The 25287-nt window shown below is 45.5% G+C and overlaps 1 protein-coding gene across 1 annotated transcript in view; it reads left to right on the forward strand.

Annotated features, from left to right (window-relative positions):
• The window catches only part of MAP3K7CL (MAP3K7 C-terminal like), a 64277-nt gene that overhangs the window by 1981 nt on the left and 37009 nt on the right, over nucleotides 1-25287 (forward strand). The window lies entirely within an intron of this gene.

The following is a 25287-nucleotide window of genomic DNA, read 5'->3' on the forward strand; positions in this document are numbered from 1 at the left end:
ACTGGGGATTTTTTTTATTTATTTAAAGAGGAGCTGTTAGGTATAAGGTCTCAGAGAAAATAAACACATATATCAGTAGCTAAAGATTGGCTGTACTTACATTACATATGCATTTCACTGTCCACGTTTGTACTTCACAGAATTTTTATATAGTATATGCAGAGATTGATGCTCCTGACAGCTCATGGCAGGTTCCATGTTTTTCTGTCAAATGTGTCGTCATGTCCTGCCTGCTTCCTGATCACAGAAAAGCTCATACTGAATAACACAGTGTGCAGTGAATATTAATGAGCCATGTGGCTAGGAACAATAGCTGACTCCTGCAGTGTACTCTGCCCGGAGATTTATCAGTGCTACGCGCTGGACTGATTACAAGCTGCTGTAACGTCTCATTAGCAGCCGAGGGGAGGGCCCCAGAATGCTTTGCAGTATAGTATGCGGCTTGCGTCCTCTTAGGTCTAACAGCTTTTCTGATAAGAACACATCAAAGGTAAGAGAGATTTTTATCTTCAATAATGCCTTTATGGCTTCCTTCTAAACTGTTTAACACAGGAGAATAGAGGTTTAAATTAGCTTCTGCAGCCTGACAGTTACTCTTTAATGTAATGTATGTAAGTGTTTTTTTTACTTTTTGGCCACTAGATGTCCACCCACTGCAGGAAATGCTGTGTGTGTTTTTACTTTCACTTTGTCAATGACCACCGCCATCTCACTGATGCCGGAGATCACTGATCACAGGCACTTTGATGCATGAATGAGAACGTGTTCTTATTCACTGATCAGTGTACTAGCGGGTGGTAACGAGAATGCGCGCGGCAGCAGGCATATGGCAGGCGATTGCGGTGAGGTACATATATTTACACCCCTGGAGCTAAGATGAAGTATCAAGGGGCATAGATATACTGTTTCCAGTGCAAGAAGTAGTTAGAGGATACACAAGATGACATGTGACATAATGAGATAGACATGTGTATGTGCATGCAAATAGCTATGGTGTGTTCTTTTTTTTCCTTTCTCTGTCTGAAAGAGTAAACATCGGGTATGCAAGTGACAGGTTCTGTCCGGGTCAGGACCCGGTCGGACAATAGCCTAACCCTCTTTGATAAGGAATTACTGCCATAAAACACTTTCCTTGCATAAATTGGCTTCTGAGAGCAGGAAAGAGATAAAAAAAGGTCAATCATTCACTGATTTTAGTTCTGGTATGCTGCATGTGTCATTAAAAAGAGACAATTAAACAGTAAGGGCTTGTTCACACTGAGGGCGCTTTTGTTTTTTTTTAAGCGCAGGCGATTTTCAAAATCGACCTAAAAGCGCTTGTGCAATGATTCCCTATGAGAGTGTTCACATATGAGTGGTTTGATTCCGATCCGCTCACCAAAGCGCTGTCTGTACCATTTTTGGGGTGATTTGCCTATAATGGAAGGTATAAGGAAATCGCAAAGCGTTTGAAAAAGCGATTTGCATAGCGATTTCTTGAACACTTTTAAGAATTAATACATTGTATTTATTATTTTCTGGGTCAAAGAGTTCACTTCCTGACTTGCGTCAGAAAGTGAAAAAACAACTAGCTCAGCAAAAGCACTTAGAAAAGCGTTATAAAAAAAAAACATTTTTGTCCAGCCTTCAGTCCTGTGCCAGCTGACATGTTCAGCAACAGCAGGCAACAAAGTGACAGCTGTTCCTTCTCCTGTTACTCAACAGGAAGTCATGTGTGCGGGTGGTTATCCCATCCCATTAGTGTGTCACCTGCAGTTTATGGTTAGAGCATCTCCTGCATCATTTGCATAGTCATCCAGGTATGGTTTTTTTTTTTTTTAAGTTAATCTTTCACTTTCTCACCCATAATGAACAAATAAAGTCAGACAAAATGAGAAATCTTTGATTAGCTTAAACCTTTGGGTACCACCGCATGTAAATCATACGCCGCACTTGTGGCTTCCCTAGGCTGATGCGGCGTAGGATTTACGCCACCCGCCGTTTCTACTCCTGACACGATCGTGCGCACCCGAGAGGGGGGATTAAGCTGTCATATGACATCTGACATCTCCCCTCAGTAATCAGGAGCCATCGCGATTGGCTCCTGATCACGTGATCACTACGATCGCCGGCGGATCGTAGTGATCACTGTTAGAGCTGCGGCAGTAGGAGGAGAAGAAGAGAATCCACTCACCTTCCTGACGTTCCCATGACAATCGTCGCTCCCCTCCGTCTCTGGCCGGCATCCCCGCTCATACTGCCACTCAGATCCGAGTCGCGGCTTGATGATGTCATCAAGCCGCGACCTGGAACTGAGCTGCAGTGCGAGCGGGGATGCCGGCTGGAGTGGAGGGGTCCACAGCTGCTCATCGCTGGAGCCTGGGAGGTGAGTAAAGGCTGCTGGCTGAGGGGGGTTTTGTTTTAATGAGCTCTGGAACACTTTAATGCTGGGAATACACAATGCGTTTTTTTCTGCTATATTTTCCGCTCAATCGATTTTTCAGCTTGATTAACCACTGAATTCTCTTATCTTCTCATTTTTCTTATCTTTTTCCATTCACTTCTATGTGAAATCGAGCGGTAAAACGTTTGAACGTGAGATCGGACATGTCAGAAATTATCTATCGAACTATCTATCTGCTGGAAAAACGCATGGTGTATTCCCAGCATAAAGGTAGCCATACACTGGTCGATTTGCCATTAGATCGACCAGCTGACAGATCCCTATCTGATCGAATCTGATCAGAGAGGGATCGTATGGCTGCCTTTACTGCAAACAGATTGTGAATCGATTTCAGCCTGAAACCGATCACAATCTGTGGAGCCGCCGCTGCCGCCTGTCCCCCCCCCCGCGCATACATTACCTGACGCTGGCTCCCGGGCATCTTCTCCGCATCTTCTCCACGCTGCACCCGCTCCATCCCGGCGCTTCCTGTGTCACTCCGTGACCAGGAAGTTCAAATAGAGCGCCCTCTATTTGAACTTCCTGGTCACTGCGGTGACAGGAAGCGCCGGGATGGAGCGGGTGCAGCGCCGAGAAGACGCCCGGGAGCCAGCGTCAGGTAATGTATACCTGATCGGATCGGCCGCCGCTAGCGACGCGCTCCCTACCCGCGGGCGATCGAGGGTAATTTCCCGCACGGCGCGATCGACGGACCGATCCGATTTCGGGAGGAAATCGGATCGGCGGGTGCGTTTAGCGTGAACGATTGGCAGCAGATTCGATCCCAGGATCGAATCTGCTGTCGAAACGGCCGCGAATCGGGTCAGTGTATGGCCACCTTAAGTCTTGTTACGCTCCTGTTTACATTGTATCAAAGTGTCATATCTTCAGTGTTGCGCCATGAAAAGATAATAAAATATTCATAAAAATGAGAGAGCTGCACTCCCTTGTGAGATAGTGTATGTTTTTGTAGCCGGCCCCCCTACACCAATGACGGATGATGATAAGGCTGTACTGTGTATTTGATAGGAGATCTTCCTTCTGATATGCAGCAAATGTAATTACCGTCACAGGCTGTGTGTCTGCAAAGTGGACAGCAAATAAATTGGGTAATATTTCTTGGTAGTATAACAGATGAAGCCGTTGTAAGGGTGCCTGGCTGAAAGCAAGTCTTTCCTTTGCAAGGGAGCCTACATTAAAATTTTGCTTTATAGAACTTTTTCTAATTTACATAGTTTGTTCCCCAAGTTGGCTCATCCTGTAAATCAGGCATGTCCAAAGTCCATCCCAGGGTGCAAATGCGGCCCACTGAGCCTTTTCTGGTGGCTCCCAAAAGTTCTCTACTGTTGATTATTTCATGTGGGCTGCGGGCCGTAGCTGTGGTGCTGCATGCAGGGGCCACATTGTGTCGCCATTCTACCTCCCCCTTTGTTCACCTGTAGGTTATCAGCCACCACTGTAGTAGCAGCCACTGATTAGCAGCTGCCACTGTGCCAGCAGAAGTAACTGCCACTGATTAGCAGCTGCCACTATACCAGCAGCAGTAACAGCCACTGATTAGCAGCCGCCACTGTGCCAGCAGCAGTAACAGCCACTGATTAGCAGCCACCACTATGCCAGCAGCAGTAGCAGCCACTGATTAGCAGCTGCCACTGTGCCAGCAGCAGTTACAGCCACTGATTAGCAGCTGCCACTATACCAGCAGCAGTAACAGCCACTGATTAGCAGCAGCCACTGTCCCAGCAGCAGTAACAGCACTGATTAGCAGCCGCCACTATGCCAGCAGCAGTTACATCCACTGATTAGCAGCTGCCACTATGCCAGCAGCAGTAGCAGCCACTGATTAGCAGCTGCCACTATGCCAGCAGCAGTAACAGCCACTGATTAGCAGCCACCACTATGCCAGCAGCAGTAGCAGCCACTGATTAGCAGCTGCCACTATGCCAGCAGCAGTAACAGCCACTGATTAGCAGCTGCCACTGTGCCAGCAGCAGTAGCAGCCACTGATTAGCAGCTGCCACTGTGCCAGCAGCAGTTACAGCCACTGATTAGCAGCTGCAACTATGCCAGCAGCAGTTACAGCCACTATTTAGCAGCTGCTTCTATGCCAGCAGCAGTAACAGCCACTTATTAGAAGCTGCCACTGTGCTAACTGTTTATGGATTATTTCCTGTGATAATGTTTTATTTGAGAAAAAGGCACTGGCATAGTGTACCTAATGGCAATCAGCACAAATTGTGTTTAATTTTGCAAATTCGGCCCGCTAGCACACTTAAGAACTGTGATATGACCCTTGGCCAAAAATGTTTGGACACTATAAATGATTTGTTTGAACCACCATCACCATCTGGTGTCTTTTCAGGGACTATAGTAGTGAGATATAGTTGTCAACTGTATAGGTGTAGCAGGCAGAGGCAGGAGAGGTTCTAGCCTCAGGGCGCAGTGTAGGAGGGGGCGTAAAACTCACTCAGCTATCATTCCCCTATTATTTGAAGCAGAGAGAAATAAGAAAAGGGGATACATGGCAGTGACTGCAAGCCTGATAACTAGAGATTGGGGGGTTGGGGGCACTGGGGTGCCTCTTAGTCTTATAGCAATCAGTGTGTGACGGCTGGGGTGGATGGATGGGGGCACTTTGGTGTCTCACCCTTGGGTGCTGGAGGACGCTGTCGCAGCTCTGAGGGTGTAGTATCCGAGAAGAGAAGAATTTGTGTCGGTACTATCTGCCCATTACAGACAGAATGCAGCAGGGATTGGATTAAGCAGTAATATCAGCCAACGCATAAGATCCCCTCTATCACTAGTTAGGGTTCTCAGGATTGAATGTTGATGTACAAACACTGCATAAAGGAGGAAGTAATACCTCCGGCACTGCTGACTGTTAGATTTATTCAGTGAACATGCAATTGTGACATCACTTTCGGCAGGATAATAAAATCATGCGTAGGTCCTACCAGCCAAATTCAAATGGAGGCAATTCTCTTACCATGCATCTGTAGAAGGCAGGTGGGGGGGGGGGGGGGGGGAGGCTGTACAGTGGGTGCTGGGTACAGCATAGGGGGCCTGACAGCCATTTCGCACAAAGGGCTTGATTCAATAAACCGTGATAACTCAAATATCACACCTTATCAACGATATCACACCTTATGAAAAGATATCACACCTTATCAAAGATATCACATCTTATCAAAGTTAACACACCTTATCAGAATAGCACAGCGAGCGCTACAAACTTATGCCTGCTAATTGGCAATGGAACTCGTCCTGCGCTGAGCCCCTGTGGGTTCGTATCGTTCGCTATAGCCCAAAGGGGCTCAGCGCAGGACGAGTGCCATTGCCGATTAGCAGGCATAAGTTTGTAGCGCTCGCTGTGCTACTCTGATAAGGCGTGTTAACTTTGATAAGGTGTGATATCTGTGATAACGTGTGATATCTTTGATAAGGTGTGATATTTGAGTTATCACAGTTTAGTGAATCAAGCCCAAAATGTGCATCCTCTGAGGCCAATCCATACACCCCCCCTCCCCCTTCTACAGATGCACGTTAGTAGAATCGCCTCCGTTTGAATTTGGCTGGTAGGACCTATATCCTATCCAGTGGCACCTTTCTCCCTGCCCATTGACAGCCTTCTCCCTGCCCACTGGAACCCTCCTCCTTCCCACTGGCACCTTCCTCCCCCACCCAGTGGCACCCTCCTTTCCACCCAGTGTAACCCTCTCCCACACACTGGCACCCTCCTCCCTCCCATAGTCACCCTCCTGGAAAAGCAGGGGTGCGGCTTAAGGCCACACAGGGGGCGTGGCTTAAGTGTCCCTATTTCGCATCTTCAAATGTTGGGGGGTATGGCAGCCAATCAGCTAGCACCCCTTCCTGGACCCCCCAACCCCCTATCAGAAAGCTGATGCGGTGGCCATATTGGATTAATTCTCTGCTGGCTGCTGACTGCTAGTGAGAGCAGGGTCAGACTTGCAGCAGATAGTAGGGAAAGCATTAGCTAGGCCTGTGTTCTTGTTCCTCACTTGCTGTGAAAGCACCCTTGCTGTGAAAACAGCCCTTTTGTGTGTGACACTCTACAGCCCACTGACACCCAGAGCTGTGTGCACACTACTGCTGTTTGTTGCCACATTAAGTTGCAGGCACAGAACCACTCCAGTGCATTATTATTTCACTGTATTCTGATAGTACTATTGTATCTCTCTGTGTGAGACACTCCACAGCCCACTGACACCCAGAGCTGTGCATAAGGTGAATTCTGCCCTTTAGGGATTAAAACCCGACTTTGTGTCAACTCCGTAATTTTTGGTGGAACTTTTGGCATGCATCCCCCTTCGGCATCCCACAGTCCAGGTGTTAGACCCCTTGAAACAACTTTTCCATCACTTTTGTGGCCAGAAACAGTCTTTGTAGGTTTTAAAATTTGCCTGTCCATTGAAGTCTATGTCGGTTCGCCATATTTGCCTGTTTGCAAACATTTTGTAGAAGTTTGCTGTTCACCAATGGAACATTCTATGTTCATGACATCAGGGCCCATATGCAATTCACTTTTTCACCTGACTCATCTCCTAGGAGATAATTTTCATCTTCTCTAAAAAAATAACTTTTCAGCATTTTACAATAAAAAAAAGTACCCAAAATTTGATGTAAAAGTGCTATCAAATTTATTCTGAGTGTTTTCTTGCTTGCTGGTGTTGTAAAAAGCATTTTATGGCAAGGTGTGAAAATATCGCCTAGGAGAAAACTCAGGTGAAAAAATGAATTGCATATGGGCCCAGATCTCTCTAAAATCAGATTCGATCAGAGACTTGCTGCCCACTGAGTACAGATCGCTGGATGCGAATGTTTAAAGGAGCCAGACTCCTACCTCTCTAATAGAAGCTGATCTGCAGATATAGGAGCTGATTTGGAGTGACAGAGATTTTTGCCTCCAAGCAAACAGGGCCCTACGTGGCTCTGAAACGTTGGCCATATTCCTTGACATGGAACCAATAAAGATTTTCTTTGGATGTGCCAGCTCTTGACTGTTGAATACTGCGTAGAGGGCGTCATTCCTCTTTTCCAGCTCTTGCACTCCCCCTAGAGACAATGGCTATCATTCATAAAGGAGCTGTCGGTAAGGGGAATCAATGCGGGAAAACACCGCTGCCGGTATTTTAGACTTCTGGCTGCTCATTCATAAAAATATATCCAGTTGCGATAGCAGTGCGGAGATTCCCCGAACTAGGCTGGCGGTAGGCTTGCGGAGACACGGAAGCTGCCGAGTTGACACATTTCTCCGTGTTCCGCTCTGCTGCAGCTGCCTGGGAGGTCTGTGTGTCTCCATTCACTTACATTGTTATCGCCACATCAGAGGGAGCGGTACTTCCCGACCTCACACTGCTTGCGGTGATCTTCATGAATTAACATTTTGCTACATTTGTTCCGATAATCACCGCACAAGGCGGTGATTTATCACTCTGCTCGGTAGTGTCATTTTTTCATGCGGAAAGAGCCTTTATGAATGCTGACTTTGCCGAGTGTTCGGTAAAGTCAGCTGTTTTAAGCATTTCCGCATGAGGTAATGCTTTATGAATGATAGCCTATGGGTTGGATCCTTTAGTATATGCGAGACAACACTACAAATGTGATACAAATGGATCAGATAGAGATCTGTCTCTAATGCCTCTAAACACACCATGCAATTTCCCAACAGATAGATGGGTCAAATCGATTATTTCCGACAGGTCCAATCTGATTTCTGATAATTTTTCTGATTTTATTGATTTTGTATAGAAGTGATTGGTGATTGGAGTTTTATCTACAGTAGAAGCATTGTTTATTTAAAAACATTTTTTTCCTTGTATTTCCGTATACAATGCATTGAAAATAAAGTAATTACTGAAAACAAGTATCACCACCAAAAAAACATAATTTGTTGCGAAAAAACAAGATATAGATCATTTAGGTTGGTTAAGTAGTGATAAAGTTATTGGCGAATGAAAGGGAGGAGCACTGACAGGGGAAAATTGCTTCTGTTCTTATAGTAGTCTGAAACTCGGACATAACATTCAATAAAAATGTGTTTTCCTACTTTTTATTACTCATACAGTTATCATATTTGCTTTTGTGCATAAGTAATATTGTCTATCTACAAATTGCAAGTTTCCAAAGTGTAGTTTATCTTGCCCTAAAACCTGCCATTGCATTTTATTCAAGCTGCTTTTTATTATATATTAACATCTTCTAATTAGCTGTTCTGAGCTGTTTGTGTGCTTGAAACACAGAGAGCATCACAGAGAGCTCCTTTTCACTTGTTACACTGTGTTTACACACATGTATCAGCACTGGAATGCAAACAAAGATACTGTTATCTCCAGTTTGATTTAAAGCTAAATAGCGGGACAAAGTGCTTTGTTTAACCATTTCAGTGCTGTTCTGCTAAACAAACATTTCTGGGATAGCTGCTTTCAAGCTGTGAGGAAACTTTTAGAGCAGGGGTCTCAAACTCAATTTACCTGGGGGCCGCAGGAGGCAAAGTCAGTATGAGGCTGGGCCGCATAAGGGATTTCACAAAAAGCTGCAGAGCCCCTATATCCCGCGGGGGGCAATCCGCCGGCATTTCCTGGAAGGGCCAGAGCTTTCAGCTTCAGCTCTGCCCCTCCTGACGTCAATTGCGGCGGATCGCCGCCTCTGCCCGCCCCTCTTACTCTTCCTTCACAGAGAGGGGCAGGGAGAGGCGGCGATCCGTGCAGCGATTGACGTCAGGAGGGGCAGAGCTACAGCTGGAAGCTCTGCCCCTCAGCGCAGCAAATCCACAAACATCGTGGATGTTTGCCCGGGGGATTTGGGGGCTCTGCAGCCCTCGTTTAGCGGCGGGGATGCGGTGGATTACTTGGGAGCACTGAAGCGAACTATAAGGTCAAATAGGCAAAAATAGTTCGCTTCAGTGTCTCTTTTGCTGGTGCGGGCCACAAAATATTGTACCGAGGGCCACAAATGGCCCGCGGGCCGCGAGTTTGAGACCCCTGTTTTAGAGCAAAGTAGAAATACTGACTTTCAGACCACTTTAACCCATTCGCGTTCCGTCGTTTTCACTTGAGCAATGTTCACCTCCCATTGATTAGCCTATAACTTTATCACTACTTATCACAATGAACTGATCTATATCTTGTTTTTTCCGCCACCAATTAGGCTTTCTTTGGGGGGTACATTTTGCTAAGAGACACTTTACTGTAAATGCATTATAACAGGAAGAATAAGAAAAACATTGAAAAAATTCATTATTTCTCAGTATTCAGCCATTATAGTTTTAAAATAAAACATGCCTCCATAATTAACCACTTCGCATCCAGACCTTGTTTTCCCCTTATTGACCAGAGCAGTTTTGACGCTTTAGCGGTGTCCTTATTTAATCACCAATAACTTCATTTGTACTCGTGCGTGCCACAAAAATGATCCATATATCTTTTTTTTCAAGACAAACTAAGCTTTCATTGGGGGGTATTTGGTCCCAAGTAAAATGTTCTTCTCTATGCATGTTAATGGGAAAAAGGGAGGGGGGGGGAAATAAAAAAAATTCACTATTTCTCAATTTTGACCAATTTCTGTTTAAAAATTAAAAGTGCAATTGACATAAATACTGTGCCACCAGTTAAAGTCGCCCCAGTATAGATATCCAGATGTGTCCCCAGTATCACCCCACCCCCCCAGCATAGCCAGATGTGTCCCCAATATTAGCCCCCCCAGCATAGCCAGATGAGTGCCCTGTGTTTGCCACCCCCAGAATAGATTGACAGATGCACCCCCAGGAATAGTGCCCCTCTTTATAGCCAGATGTGTCCCCAGATCAGGATTACCCCCATTATGGCCAGATGTACCCCCAGGATTAGCGCTGCCCCCCCATTATAGCCAAATGTGCCCCCAGTATTAAGGTATGCCCCCCCCCAGGTGCCCAGATGCGCAAAATTTGTAAAACCCCCCTCCCCTTGGTTACTCATATGTCCCCCAGTAAACATGTATGCCCCCTTTGCATATCCCCTCCCCTCCCCCCAAGAATCTATAGCCAGATGTCCCCCCCCCCATCAGGCAGCCCCCTCCATGCAGAGATAGTTTAAAAAAATGCACAAGCAAGCAGCCACACTCACCTACCTCGGTCCTGCGACTATCCTGAAGCCTGATCCTCCGATCACCGCTCTGCAGTCAGCCGCATATTGCCGGTAACCCGGGTCCCGGCTTGATGACGTCATCAAACCGGGACCCGGGTTTCCGGCAATATGCGGCTGACTGCAGAGCGGTGATCGGAGGATCAGGCTTCAGGATAGTCACAGGACCGAGGTAGGTGAGTGTGGCTGCTTGCTTGTGCGCCGAGGGGGACAAGTGAAGGATCGCTGCAGTTCACTACTGCAGCGATCGTTCATGGGAGGGGGTGGACTAATTGGCCAAAAGGGAACATGTTCCCTTCCACCAATTAGTATTGCAGCTGACAGTGCCGAAAGGTTGCACTCTAAAGAGCACCAGACCGTGCACAGCAGGGCTGTAGCCAGGTCAGTATATCTATGTCGCTGTGGCTTGGAGGGTGCCACAGCTGACGTAGATATACTGTAGTGGAGGGGAAAGTGGTTAAAACTCACGTATTGTATTTGCCCATATGTCCCGGTTATTACACCATTAAAATTATGTCCCTATCACAATGTATGGCGACAATATTTTATTTGGAAATAAAGGTGCATTTTTTCCGTTTTCCGTCTATCACTATTTACAAGTTTAAAATAAAAAAATATAGAAATATTTCATCTTTACATTGATATTTAAAAAGTTTATACCCTTAGGTAAATATTTACAAGTTTTTTTTTTTTTAATTGTAATGTTTTTTTTTTTATATTAAACATTTTATTTGGGTATTTTTGGGAGGGTGGGATGTAAACAATAGTTTTATAATGTAAATGTGCGTTTAGTTTTATTTTTTTTACTTTTAGTTGTAGTTTTACTTTTTGGCCACAAGATGGCGGCCATGAGTTTGTTTACATGACGTCACTCTAAGCGTAACATACGCTTAAAGAGACGCATGGGGGAGGCAACAGTCAGAAAAAGCGCAGCTTCCAAGAGAAGCTGTCGCTTTTTCAGCGGGGAGAGGAATCAGTGATCGGGCACCATAGCCCGATTCACTGATTGCCTGGCTAACGAACCGCGGGCCGGGAGCGCGCGTGAATGCGCGTGATCGGCAGCGGGAGCGCGCATGGTTCCTGGACGTAGAAACTACGTCCAGGAACTAAAATAGGTTAAGTTGAAAACAACCCATGGGCTGAAGTGGTTATAGCAAAACCACATAATAAACCCTGTGTATAACTGTTGTAAGGGGTTTGTATCTACTATAAAAAAAATGTTGTTTATGTACAGCCTGGGACTTTACAAGTTCAAATATTGTCCTAGAAATGCTAAAGAGTGGCATTATTAATCAATATAGACAATCTAATGCGGGGAATACTGGTACACTACGAGTTTTTTTGTCAGATAGATGGCTCAATAGATAATTTCTAACAGGTCAGATCTGATCTGAAATCATTTCTTTCATCGATTTTTTTCATAGCAGTGAATAGAAATCAATCAGAGAAACGATCAGAAAATCAACCAAAAAAACCTAATTGTGTATTCCCAGCATTAAACAATTACTGCTAAATTAGTGTTTTAATCATACCTGCTATATCATTGTTATTCTTTTCAGACCTATTTTGTCATGCTAATCAGTGACGATCGTAATCAGCTAATTACGATTACGTGAAATTTTGTGTACATTTTTCGCATTTTCGCCTCTATGCAATTACAAATGGTTAAATGAATTGATTTTATATAATCATTTGTAATTACGCATGCATTTACGTGTAATTTCATGCCGAATTTCGCAGTGAATAGCATAGCCCCCCATATATGCTATTGCTACCAAAATTGCTATGTTAAGGAGAATAGTGAGTACAGGTCAAAAAAAGAATTGTAAAAAAAAGACCTTATCGTTTTTGAGAAAATCGATTTTTAAAAATGCAAAGAAAAATGTTTTTTAAAAGAATAAATGACAGTTTAAAAACCATTTTGCTTTGTACTTTTAAAATCGATTTTCGCAAAAACTGCAAAGTCTTTTTGAACGATTCTTTTTTTTAACTTGTACCCACTATTCTCTTTAAGTCTTGACGACCAGCTAGCGCCGATTGGCTTAAACTGGTCGTCTGCGGGTTACCATGGAAACGGCCGCTCGTTGAGCGGCCTTTCCATGTCAGTTCACGGAGGGTGTCTCCGTGAACAGCCGGAGAGCCACCGATCGCGGCTCGCCGGCAAAATGTAAACAGGCGGGGAAGAAATCCCCGCTGTTTACATCATACGGCGCTGCTGCGCAGCAGCGCCGTAAGGCAGATCGGCGATCCCCGGCCTCTGATTGGCCGGGGATCGCCGGCATATGATAGGCTGAAGCCTATCCTTCAATGCACAGGACGGAAATCCATCCTGCACAGCTCACAGGGGGAGGGAGAGGGAGGGAGCGGCGAGACGGCGGAGAACGCTGCGGAGGGGGGCTTTGAAGAGCCCCCCCCTCGCTAAGCAAATGCAGCCGGCGGTGATCAGACCACCCCAGCAGGACATCCCCCTAGTGGGGAAAAAAGGGGGGTAGTCTTATCGCCCTGCTGCACTCCTGATCGGTGCTGCGGGCTGTAGAGCCCACGCAGCACCGATCAGTGTAAAATCCCCTGGTCGGCAAGTGGTTAACATATGTAGCAATTTTGGTAACAATACCATGTATGGGGGTTTGCTATGCACCGCCAAAGTCGTCACGAAATGATGTGTAAATTACGCATAAATTCATGCGTAATTACAAATAATTACAATTACATACAGAATTCATGACAATTTTCCCCTAGAATTTCATATTATGATTACGATGCGTAATTGCGAATTACGTTGCGTAATTACTGCTCATCGCTTATGCTAATCAGTAGTGTAGGTATTACATTTCCATGCACCACTTTCTTAATGGAACCAGAAGTTGTGTATATGAATCCCATTAAACTACCAAGAATAGCTCTGTGGTGCCCCCTCCTTTTGGTGTCATCCCAGGCATCTGCCTGGTTGCCTATGCCTAAAAATGGCCCTGCATATTGCTGATATATAACGCAGGAAATAAATGTTATGCCATTAGTAAAGGTGCGTACACACATGCGACTATAGTCGTTTGAAACGATCATTCCCTGATCATTTCAAATGAAGATCGTTTTAAAAAAAGCAGCCAACGACCATTAAGTCTAACGACGGACGAGCTAGATCGTCAAAAACGAACGATCTAGCTTGGCGGATTTTTTCCAACGACGATCGTTTGCAAAAGTAGTACATCATTGGAAAACGGTCATTCGTACTAGGCTTGACATGCGCATTTTCGCTATTTCTCCATGGAACTTTTCATTTTTATGCGCAAGCGCAATAGTTGCTTTATGTGATGTAATGTTTGTTCTAACGATCAGATCGTTACAGACCTCTAATGCTGGGAATGCACGGTTCGTTTTTGCCTTCGTTTAAACCTTCGATTCGTTCGGTAAACGAATCGAGTGTTGAAAACGTATGTGAAAATAGTCATAATCTCATTATAGTTTCGATTAATAGACCCCAAAAACGAACGACTAGTGATCGAACATGTTTGATATTATCTCTCTTTATCCATCTAATCGAGCCATTGGTAGGCTTGATGGCTGTTCAGATCGATTATATATTCGTTTATGCTAGTCCGTCCCTGTAAAAAGGGATTTTCGTTTCGTTTCTTTGCAGCCTTCGATCATTGGAAAAACGAAACCATCAGAATCGAAAAAAAAAACGAAACCGTGGGTGGTGATATTAACTATATGACCGATTATTTCGGGATCGAAAAGGACAAAAGGCACAATCGAAACGAAGGTTTAAACGAAGGCAAAAACGAACCGTGTATTCCCAGCATAAAAGCTAACTTTACTTAAGTCATTCTTTCGTTAATTAATCGTTGTCGTATGTGTGTATGTAGCTTAAGGCTGCCACAGAAATCTGAGGAGGCTTTTGGTGATTGATGTGAATAGCAGAAAATTAGTGACCACAAACAGCCACTTAGAACGTCCCTTAAAAATCAACACTATACAGTAAGGGGATGCTGGACAGTATACAGAAAATAAGGTCCACAGCCCCATTTCAGAAAGGAATTCTAGCAATCAATGTCAGATCTTCCATAATAAAAACAGTAAAACGAGTTCATTTGAACATGAGCAATTTTTTAAATGAAGTAAGAGTGGAATCATTGCTCCTGATTTATTTACTAAACGAAAATCTGTAGTAAAGAAAAAAAAACACCTGGGGGATACTTACCTCAGGAGGGGTAAGCCTCTGGATCCTAATGAGACTTTCCCCGTCCCTCCCTTGTGGTGCTTGAAACCCCCGAAACACGGGGAGGTAAATATTTACCTTCCCAGCTCCAGCGCAGGTGCAGTAGTGGCTTTCTGGTCATGCACAGGTGGAAATAGCCGAGCAAGATCGAGTCCGTTCTACTGTGCAGGCGAATCGCCCCTGGGCAGCAGGGTGGACCCAATCAGGCTCGTCTGTTTCCACCTGAGTGTTAGAATTTAAGTACTATATGTAGGCCTCAGTTATTTGAACTGAGTTAGTTGAAAGGCTTGATTTGCAAAGTCTCCTTTAAGCAGAGTTTCTCGTAGAATAGATGATGCGGTCAGTTACCAGAGAGATGTTCCTGAGGGAAGGTCATAGGCCTAAACTGTCCAGACTAGAAGTCCACAGAAAGGTAAACAAAGCCAATATTTACCAAACATGGCATTCTTTGTATGTAGGGTAGAGAGCACTCGGAATATTAATTAAGTAGGTGTGTGTCATGACACCACAAGGGGTCTGAGCCAATTGTAGGTTTGGGGGAAAGGCTCAGATGATGTTATAGTTAACTCTTTCGCGGTTGGTATTAAAACCACTGACGGGCCTACGAAGAGGCACTTCTTCTCTTTGCTGGCTTGAACCCTTTACTTATCTATTTATGTTGTGTCATTCTATAACTGTATGCTGTATATACTTACTGTAGATGGAACGTAGGATAGACATAAGAGGAACCTGGCTGCTAGGACTGGAGCCAAGAGCTGTAACGCAAAGACTTACTACAGAATAATCTGCTTGGCTAAAGATGTAATGAACTGTATCTGTATATCTGTTTACTAAATAAACTCCTCAACTCTGAAGACGCTTAAGAAGGTCTATCTCCTATACTGTTTGCTGTGATGAGATCGTGTTTGCAGCTCTTACTAATGAGTTGCTGGTGCCGGAATAAAGGTGTGTTGTGTTGTTGCCAATAGCAACCAACGTATAGTTTCTTACACTGAGCACAACCCGAAAGTCACTACCGTGCCTTCGCTGGAGTCAGGATGGTAAATATTAAACAATAAACAACAAGTGTCAGCGCCAAGGCAGAAGGCGACCGCAGCCGAGAAGGACAATGTCCAAAAGTCCACACAAGCAATGAATATATAAAGTCAGCGCAGGTCTATAGTAATACAGCTTTCGTCATTTTCTGGTATACAGGATCTTCGAACAAAAAGGTAAAGAAGCAAGGCTTACCAGATTCCAACAACCCACATTATAAGGTTGTAAACGAGTTTGATAGATGGTCCGCAGAACTTTCAAATGGTGTTGTTTCACCAGCGATGTTGCACACCACAGATTCCTCCGGAATATAGTAGATATCCTGAGGTCGCAGAGACTCGCCAAAGAGGAGTCCAGTAGGATAGTGACATGAAAGAGATGTACGGCACATCTAAGTGTAAACTGTCTTTATTACATAACAAGTAAAACAATTTAAAAACAAGGATAAAAGAAACTCACATACGGGGCCCGTGCACTGGGAACCCCGAAAAAGTAGCGCGCATAAAATGGTCAATAGAAGACCTCAAATAAAATGGTACCGCCTGTCGCCTTCCCGACCGGTTTCGCAATCTTGCGTCATCATGTCACTATCCTACTGGAGTCCTCTTTGGCGAGTCTCTGCGACCTCAGGATATCTAATATATTCCGAGGAATCTGTGGTGTGCAACATCGCTGGTGAAACGACACCATTTGAAAGTTCTGCGGACCATCTATCAAACTCGTTTACAACCTTATAATGTGGGTTGTTGGAATCTGGTAAGCCTTGCTTCTTCACCTTTTTGTTCGAAGATCCTGTATACCAGAAAATGACGAAAGCTGTATTACTATAGACCTGCGCTGACTTTATATATTCATAGGATGGTAAATATTGCAGACACTACGGCGCCTGTGCCACAGCCAACAGGCTTGTTGGCTGTGGTTTTAGAGGAGCCAGCCCTGAAACGGAGGGAGAGAGGAGGACGGGGAAGCCTCATTGAGATCCAGAGGCTTCCCCCGAGGTAAGTATCACCCAGGTGGGTTTTTATCTATTACAGTGTCTCTTTAATTTCGGTAGGCAGGCAGGCAAAGTCCTCATCCCTAATGAACAATAACACTGGTGGAGGCGCCTGGTATGTACGTTTCTTATGAACAACTGTGCAAATGAGAGGCGGTATAAATCTAACCTCTCTTGAAGGAAGAACCAAAAATGTATTTATACGTTTAAAGGGACTCCGAGGAGTAAAAAAAATCAAAATCAGATCTTACCTGGGGCTTTTTCCGCCCCACTCTTGGAGTCCTCCTGGCTCCTCTCCCGGTGCCTCCGCAGAAATCACAAACGGTGACACTGGGGCTGAGTGTCAGGCTGACACTTCCTGAACGGTGACGCTCGTTGTCATCACGCCACCCGCTACGCGTCATCACGGCGGCCGGTGTGACAGTACTGCGCATGCACGTTGTTGCCGCTCGTGATTTCTGCGGAGGGACCGGGAAAGGAGCCAAGAGGACGCCGGGGAACATCCTGACCTACGGTGGGCTGGAGAAAGCCCCAAGTAAGTTAGTTCTGTTTTTTATTCCTCGGAGTCCCTTTAAGCACTAAAAGGGACAACACGTTTCCTCGGTGCTGGCCCACTTCTTCAGGTTAATACAGTTACACCAGCACAACTGCCATCTACGTGTTTACTATTTACCTGCATCAGTGTTTTACTTCAGATAACATCTGGAAACATGCCTGAAGAAGGGGACTAGATCCTAGAAAGCTTGCATCATTTAAATCTATCAGTTAGCCATTAAAAGGTATTACTTTTTCAAGACTTTGTTTTTTTCTACCTACATAGTTTGTTTGGCTAACACGGTACAGATACATTTTTACTACTGTCTTGTTTCTAGCAATATGAAAATACTACACTGTTTACCCAACTAGGGCCTGGCAGTGCCTGGTCATCTGTACATTTTGGGTACAGATGTACCACTAAAACCTCAGAATTATGTTTCAATAGAATCTCTCTTAAGGGAGAACTCTGAGTATACTGTAGTATTTTGCTGAAGTAGTGGTTCTTAAAGTAGATGAGGGTTTTACACTGCAAGAACCTAGCAGATTCTTACATGGATTAGATTGTAAATTCCTGTGAGGACAGTCAGTAATATGATTATGTACTCTGTAAAATGCATTCTGGAAGGTATCAGTGCTATGTAGATACAGAATAATATTAACAATAATGGTATGGTTGGTTGTTTTTCGACCACTTACATTTTTCATCAAGTTTTCTTATTTTTTTTTTTGCAACATGTGTGACACTGCTGCATGAGGAGTAGTGATAGTTGCTTGTGGCCCAGTCGTGTATGAGACATAATGAATAGGTGGAAAATATGTGCAGCATTAATACTTTGCCTTCACATGGGGCCCCCTACATTTATTCCTCCACTGCACAAGGGGACCGGCCAGCGTGTGCCTGTTTAATTGCCCGTGTGGCAGGCAGCTGGGCCGGTCTTGCGTGTGCCCCCCTGTATAACAAGAAAGCTGCTAGTTGCATTTAAAGGATAATCGAATGCTTGCGGAGGGCTGCACATGAAAAGAGGGATGCTGATTGCATATAGGCGTATGTGGGGACTGGAGGAGATGCACATGAAAGAGGATGGAGGCTGTACTTAGAAGAGGAGTGCTACTGGATGTGGTGCTGGTATGTCTGTGGGTGTGTGAGCTAGGGAAAGTGGAGGATACAGGACAATGAAGGAGACAGCTGGTGTCAAGGGAAAACCATACCTCCCAACTTTTTGCGATTAGAAAGAGGGACACTTAAGCCACGCCCCTGCCACACCATTAACCACACCCCTAGTCACGCATGCTATAAAGGATTTCATAAGAAAAATAAGTTGTTTGATCATTCAAACCACACTGGTCCTTCCTATCCTGGTTTATTTTCCTTCATATTAACATTTTAAAATGAGTAATATACCAATGTAAAGGATGGGAATAAAGTTTAGAGTCAATAAAACACATTTTTAGTAGAAAAATCTATATATTTACATAGAAAGAGGGACAAAGTCCTGAAAGAGGGACAAATGAGGAGGAAAGAGGGACAGAGGGACAGGGCTCCCAAAGAGGGACTGTCCCCCCAAAAGAGGTACAGTTGGGAGCTATGGGATAACTGCTGCATATGGCTGGGCTACATAAGAGTGAGTGAGGTTGTGCCCAAATCTCTTAACTTTTAAAATAAAAATAATGAAATAATAAAGAGGGACACTTTAAGACACACCCCTGCCACACCTCTAATCACGCCCCCATCACCATACATATCGCAAGGAATTCAAAATCAAAAGATGTCGTTTTATCATTCAAACCACACTGGTCCTTTCTATCATCATTAGTATTTCATCATTTTGAAAATATTTGAAAATGCGAAATACAATAACCCTCCCATTATCCGTCACCAACAAGCATCGGCTGATCCTAGATAAGTGTAGTTTCTACTTTCTGGTTGCTTGAGACTCAATGTTAAAGGGTAACTGAAGAAAGAGGTATATGGAGGCTGCCATGTTTATTTCCTTTTAAGCAATACCAGTTGCCTGGCAGCCCTGCTGATCCTCTGCCTCTAATACTATTAGCCATAGCCCCTGAACAAGCATGCAGCAGATCAGGTGTTTCTGACTTTAAAGTCAGATCTGACAAGACTAGCTGCATGCTTGTTTCTGGTGTTATTTAGATACTACTGCAGAGAAATAGACCAGCAGGGCTGCCAGGCAACTGGTATTGATTAAAAGGAAATAAATATGACAGCCTCTGTATACCTCTTACTTCAGTTCCCCTTTAAAAACAGGCCTGGCTAAAAAAACAGTACTATACTCCATACTGTATACTTACCGTACACTTTGTATTAATGTTGAAATCAGGCATGTTGCTAGGATCGTAAGAGATCTCGGGCACTTTTGGGCACTCAAGCTGAAAAATGGGCATGGCCACATACCAGAATGTGGGTGTGGTCACAGATGAAGCCAAGTTTACATGAACTTAACAGCGGTCTAAGTAGGCCTGCCCAACAAAATTCCCTGACCTTCTAGTGGGCACCCTCTCATGCTCCCACGGGCCTCCCATTGAGGCACCACAACTCCCAACATGCTCCCATAAAAGCACCACAGCCCCCATAGAGGCATTACAGCACCCATCATGCCCCCCCCAATTAGGGCACCACAGTGGGCGGAGCTGAGTATTGCCGCCAGCTGCCTGACTCTGCCTGCGGGATATCCGGGGCACCCCAGAATAGATCCGTGACACATGCTACGGATCTTTGGGGCTAGCAACGCCCCTGGTTGAAATACAGTAATTAAAAGCAAATTAGGACAAATGACAGACTTAATGTAACAGAGGTTTATTACTGTATAAAGAAATGTAAAAGTAGGTTTATGCATCCCGCAAAGCCAGGAGTTTTTTTCTGGTTGCTTGAGACTTTTGGTTTACTGAGTCTTGGATAACGGGGGCTTTACTGTGTATCAATTTCATTGATGGGAATAAAGTTTAGAGCCAGTTAAAGGAAACATGAAAAAGGGGAATATGAAAAAAAAATATAAATACCTGGGGCTTCCTCCAGCCTTCTTCAGGCAGGGCTGGATTTAAGCCAAGGCCACATAGGCCATGGCCTAGGGCACCACAGGATCAAGAGTGGGTGGGCAGCAGGCTATACTGGGTGGGGGGGAAGCATCACCTGGCTACCTATATGGGAGAGAGGGCAGTCATCAGGCTATGTATACAGAAGGGGGGGGGGGGTCATCTGGCTTTTAATACTAGAGTGAAGTGGGAGGGGTCATCAGGATATCTAAACTGGTGGAGGGGGGTTATCTGGCTACCTATACTGGAGGTGGGAGCGGGGAAGGGCCATCTGGCTCCCTATGCTGAAGGGGGGTGGCTGCTGACAATGGCCTTGGGCGGTAAAGAGTACAAATCCGGCCCTGTCTTCAGGCTGATCGATCCCTCACCATAGTCCTCCTCTGCCTGCAGCCTCCGCTATTGCGTACTGCGCATGTGGGGCCCGGCCATGAGCGTATCCCCATTGTGCTCCAATCGCCAGGAGCGTTCTGCACCTGGGCAGGTGCAGAATGCTCGCAGTAAGGGGAGAGCAAAGGGGGAAGCATGCACCTGGACTGCGCATGCTTTGACTGGCCCCGACTGAAGGACTTTGCGGGCTGAATAGCAGAGGTTCCAGGCGGCAAAGGAGGATGACGAGGGATCGATCAGCCTGAAGGGGGCTGGAGGAAGACCCAGGTATGTATAATTTTTTATATCCCCCATCTCAGGTACACTTTAAACACTTATGTGGTTTGAGATGGTATATCTATGTCCTGCAGGAGTTCATTTCCTGCTCAGGGACAACCGCCCGGGTGCTCGTTGCTGCCCGTTAGAAGGGAGGTCAGTGAATGGAAACTCAGTTCCCATTTATTGATCTAAGACTCTGGCTCATATGCAATAAACGTTTTCTCCTGAGTGATATTTTCAAACTTGTCAATGAAATGCCTTTTAAATTACCAGCAAGCAAAAAAATACTTAAAATAGTTTTGATAGCACTTTTCCACCTAGTTTTTGGTACTTTTTCAATTGCAAAGTGCTGAAAAGTTATTTTAAATAGAAGATGAAAAATCATCAGCTAAGAAGGAGAAAAAACATATGGGCCCCTCTGTCAATGATCTCCGACATCAATGAGATGCCTGCGGTCATTGTAATTACGGAATAAACATGACCATGCATGACTTCCTGTTTGTGTACTTATAGTACGCTCAGGAAAATAATGTGCAAGGACATCTTGTGGCCAAATAGTACAATTACACCTACTTACATTTTTTTTTTATAATTACACATACACAAACATATACATACCATTTAAATTAACCCCTTACTGCCCACACTCTCCCATAGTTGCCCAAATCAATTATTTGCATAAAAAAAATTCAAATTAAAAAAAAAATACATAAATAGTTACCTTAGGGACTGAACTTTTTTTTAATATGTATGTCAAGAGGGCATATTACTGTTATTTTTGAAAATATGGGCTTGTAAATAGTGATGGACGCAAAACTGAAAAAAAATGCACCTTTATGTCCAAATAAAATAGTGGCGCCATACACTGTACTAGGGATATTTTAAACGTTGTAATAACTGGGACAAATGGTCAAATTAAATCTGTAGTTTTTAATTATGGTAGCATGCATTATTTTAAAACTATAATGGCCAAAAACTGAGAAATAATTTTTTTTCTAATTTTTTTCTTATTTTTCCCATTAAAATGCATTTCGAATAAAATAATTCTTAGCAAAATGTATCACCCAAAGAAAGCCTAATTGGAGGTGAAAAACACAAGATATAGATCGTGTCATTGTGATAAGTAGTGATAAAGTTATTGGTGAATGAATGGAAGGAGCGCTGAAAGGTGAAAATTGCTCTGGTAAAGAAGAGGAAAAACTTCTCAGTAGTGAAGTGGTTAAACACATTTTTCAGTAGAAAAATACATATATTAACATAGATCTATACATCAGTCCTGAAAGACGGACACATGAGGAAGAAAGAGGGACAGAGGGACAATTGGGAGCTATGGTTGCACCATATGAAACATGGGCACTGCTGAGTATGGTGAGGCGAGCTGCTGCACATGGAGTGGGGGATAGGAAGCTGCTATACACCAAGGGAAGTAGCAGGGCAGCACAATACAGCTCAATAATACTCAGGGAGCACAAATGATAGAAACAGGCATAAAAACTTTATAAGATTTTGTTTATAAGACCCCCCCCCCCCAGAGCACAACCCCCCCCCCCCCCCCGTCTTCCCCACCCAGGGCCGCCATCAGAAATTTTGGGGCCCCTCACAAATCATCAGTCCGGGCCCCCCCCCCCCAAACTGAGAAATGTGCGTAGCCATTACATGTTGGCAGAGCTAGTTGGAGACTTGCTGTCCACAAATTAATCACGAATAACCACGGTGGATACTCGTGATTCAAATTAGCTCTAATTGCCACAGCTGAGCGGCTAGATGCGGCGGGGTTAATTACCCAGAACGCCGCTCTCCGCCCAGCGTTTCAACGAGGTGCAAGTTTCCGAATGGACGCGTTGCAAGCCTCGATATCGAGCACTTCCTCCTTCAAGCCGGAAGGAGGAAGTGCTCCATCATTTTTTTAGAACCTCCCAGTTTTATCTTCTGTTTAAAAAAGCTAAAAAAGTAGGTTTAATGCTATTGTCTCATATGGTAATGATTCAGCTTTTCCCATAGTCTCGCAGTTAGCAATCATGTGACCCCCAACAAGACAAATTCAGCAATCATGAGGCCCCCAACAAGACAAATTCAGCAATCATGAGGCCCCCAACAAGACAAATTCAGCAATAATGAGGCCCCCAACAAGACAAATTCAGCAATTGTGAGACCCCCAACAAGACAAATTCAGCAATCATGAGGCCCCAACAAATCATGAGGTCCCCAACAAATCATGAGGCCCCCAACAAGACAAATTCAGCAATCTTGAGGCAATGAGGCTCCCAACAAATCATGAGGCCCCCAACAAGTAAAAATTCAATCATTAGGCCCCCAACAAGACAAATTCAGCAGTCATGAGGCACATAAATAGACAGCATTTCACATAAATAGGCAGAATGCCCCCTTATTATGGTAGACACCTCTCACCTGGATTCTGACAGGGACCCCCAGGTTAGGTAGTGAGTGACATGGAGCCCTTTTAGGTAGTGAGTGAGTGACAGGGAGCCCCTTTAGGGAGTGAGTGAGTGACAGGGAGCCCCTTTAGGGAGTGAGTGAGTGACAGGGAGCCCCTTTAGCGAGTGAGTGAGTGACAGGGAGCCCCTTTAGCTAGTGAGTGAGTGACAGGGAGGCCCTTTAGGGAGTGAGTGAGTGACAGGGAGACCCTTTAGGGAGTGAGTGAGTGAGTGACAGGGAGCCCCTTTAGGGAGTGAGTGAGTGACAGGGAGCCCCTTTAGCTAGTGAGTGAGTGACAGGGAGCCCCTTTAGCTAGTGAGTGAGTGACAGGGAGGCCCTTTAGGGAGAGAGTGAGTGACAGGGACCCCCTTTAGCTAGTGAGTGAGTGACAGGGAGGCCCTTTAGGGAGTGAGTGAGTGACAAGGAGCCCCTTTAGCTAGTGAGTGAGTGACAGGGAGCCCCTTTAGCTAGTGAGTGAGTGACAGGGAGGCCCTTTAGCAAGTGAGTGAGTGACAGGGAGCCCCTTTAGCAAGTGAGTGAGTGACAGGGAGGCCCTTTAGCAAGTGAGTGAGTGACAGGGAGCCCCTTTAGCAAGTGAGTGAGTGCCAGGGAGGCCCTTTAGCTAGTGAGTGAGTGACAGGGAGCCCCTTTAGCTAGTGAGTGAGTGACAGGGAGCCCCTTTAGCAAGTGAGTGAGTGACAGGGAGGCCCTTTAGCAAGTGAGTGAGTGACAGGGAGGCCCTTTAGCAAGTGAGTGAGTGACAGGGAGCCCCTTTAGCAAGTGAGTGAGTGCCAGGGAGGCCCTTTAGCTAGTGAGTGAGTGACAGGGAGCCCCTTTAGCTAGTGAGTGAGTGACAGGGAGGCCCTTTAGCTAGTGAGTGAGTGACAGGGAGGCCCTTTAGCTAGTGAGTGAGTGACAGGGAGCCCCTTTAGCTAGTGAGTGAGTGACAGGGAGCCCCTTTAGCTAGTGAGTGAGTGACAGGGAGCCCCTTTAGCTAGTGAGTGAGTGACAGGGAGGCCCTTTAGCTAGTGAGTAAGTGACAGGGAGGCCCTTTAGCAAGTGAGTGAGTGACAGGGAGGCCCTTTAGCAAGTGAGTGAGTGACAGGGAGCCCCTTTAGCAAGTGAGTGAGTGCCAGGGAGGCCCTTTAGCTAGTGAGTGAGTGACAGGGAGCCCCTTTAGCTAGTGAGTGAGTGACAGGGAGGCCCTTTAGCTAGTGAGTGAGTGACAGGGAGCCCCTTTAGCAAGTGAGTGAGTGACAGGGAGCCCCCCCCTCCCCAGCCGCCGCCACTGCTTCCCCTACCTTGCCAGCAGCGTCAGACCTCAAGATCAGCGGCGACCCGACCAGTAAGAGCGGGCGCTGGACGCACCCGCTCTATATGCGGAAGTGACGTCACTTCCGCATATCAGTGCGGGCGCTGGGTCCTAGCGCCCGCACTATTGTCGCCGCCTGATCGGGGTCTGACGCGGAGGCGGCGGCGGCGGCTAGAGGGATGGAGGGAGGGAGCAGCGGCCAGGGGAGGTTGAGCGGCGGTCGGGCGGCACCCGCTAGGGCCGCGGCGGGGATGGGGCCCTCCTGCAGGCCCGGGCCCGTGACGGGAGTCACGGATGTCCCCCCCTGATGGCGGGCCTGTCCCCACCTCACATTTGTATCCTTCACATAACCTCAAGGTTTATGCCAGAACACAGGTGTGGAACTCCAGGCCTGGAGGGCCAGATCCATGCCAGTGTTTAGGATGGACTGAGAAAGAGAGGAATGTGTTCTACCTGATGGACCTCACCTTTCCTGATTCAGACCCATCAATTCATTTGAGC

The sequence above is a fragment of the Hyperolius riggenbachi genome, chromosome 2 (assembly GCF_040937935.1).
Source record: "Hyperolius riggenbachi isolate aHypRig1 chromosome 2, aHypRig1.pri, whole genome shotgun sequence".
Lineage (NCBI taxonomy): Eukaryota > Metazoa > Chordata > Amphibia > Anura > Hyperoliidae > Hyperolius > Hyperolius riggenbachi.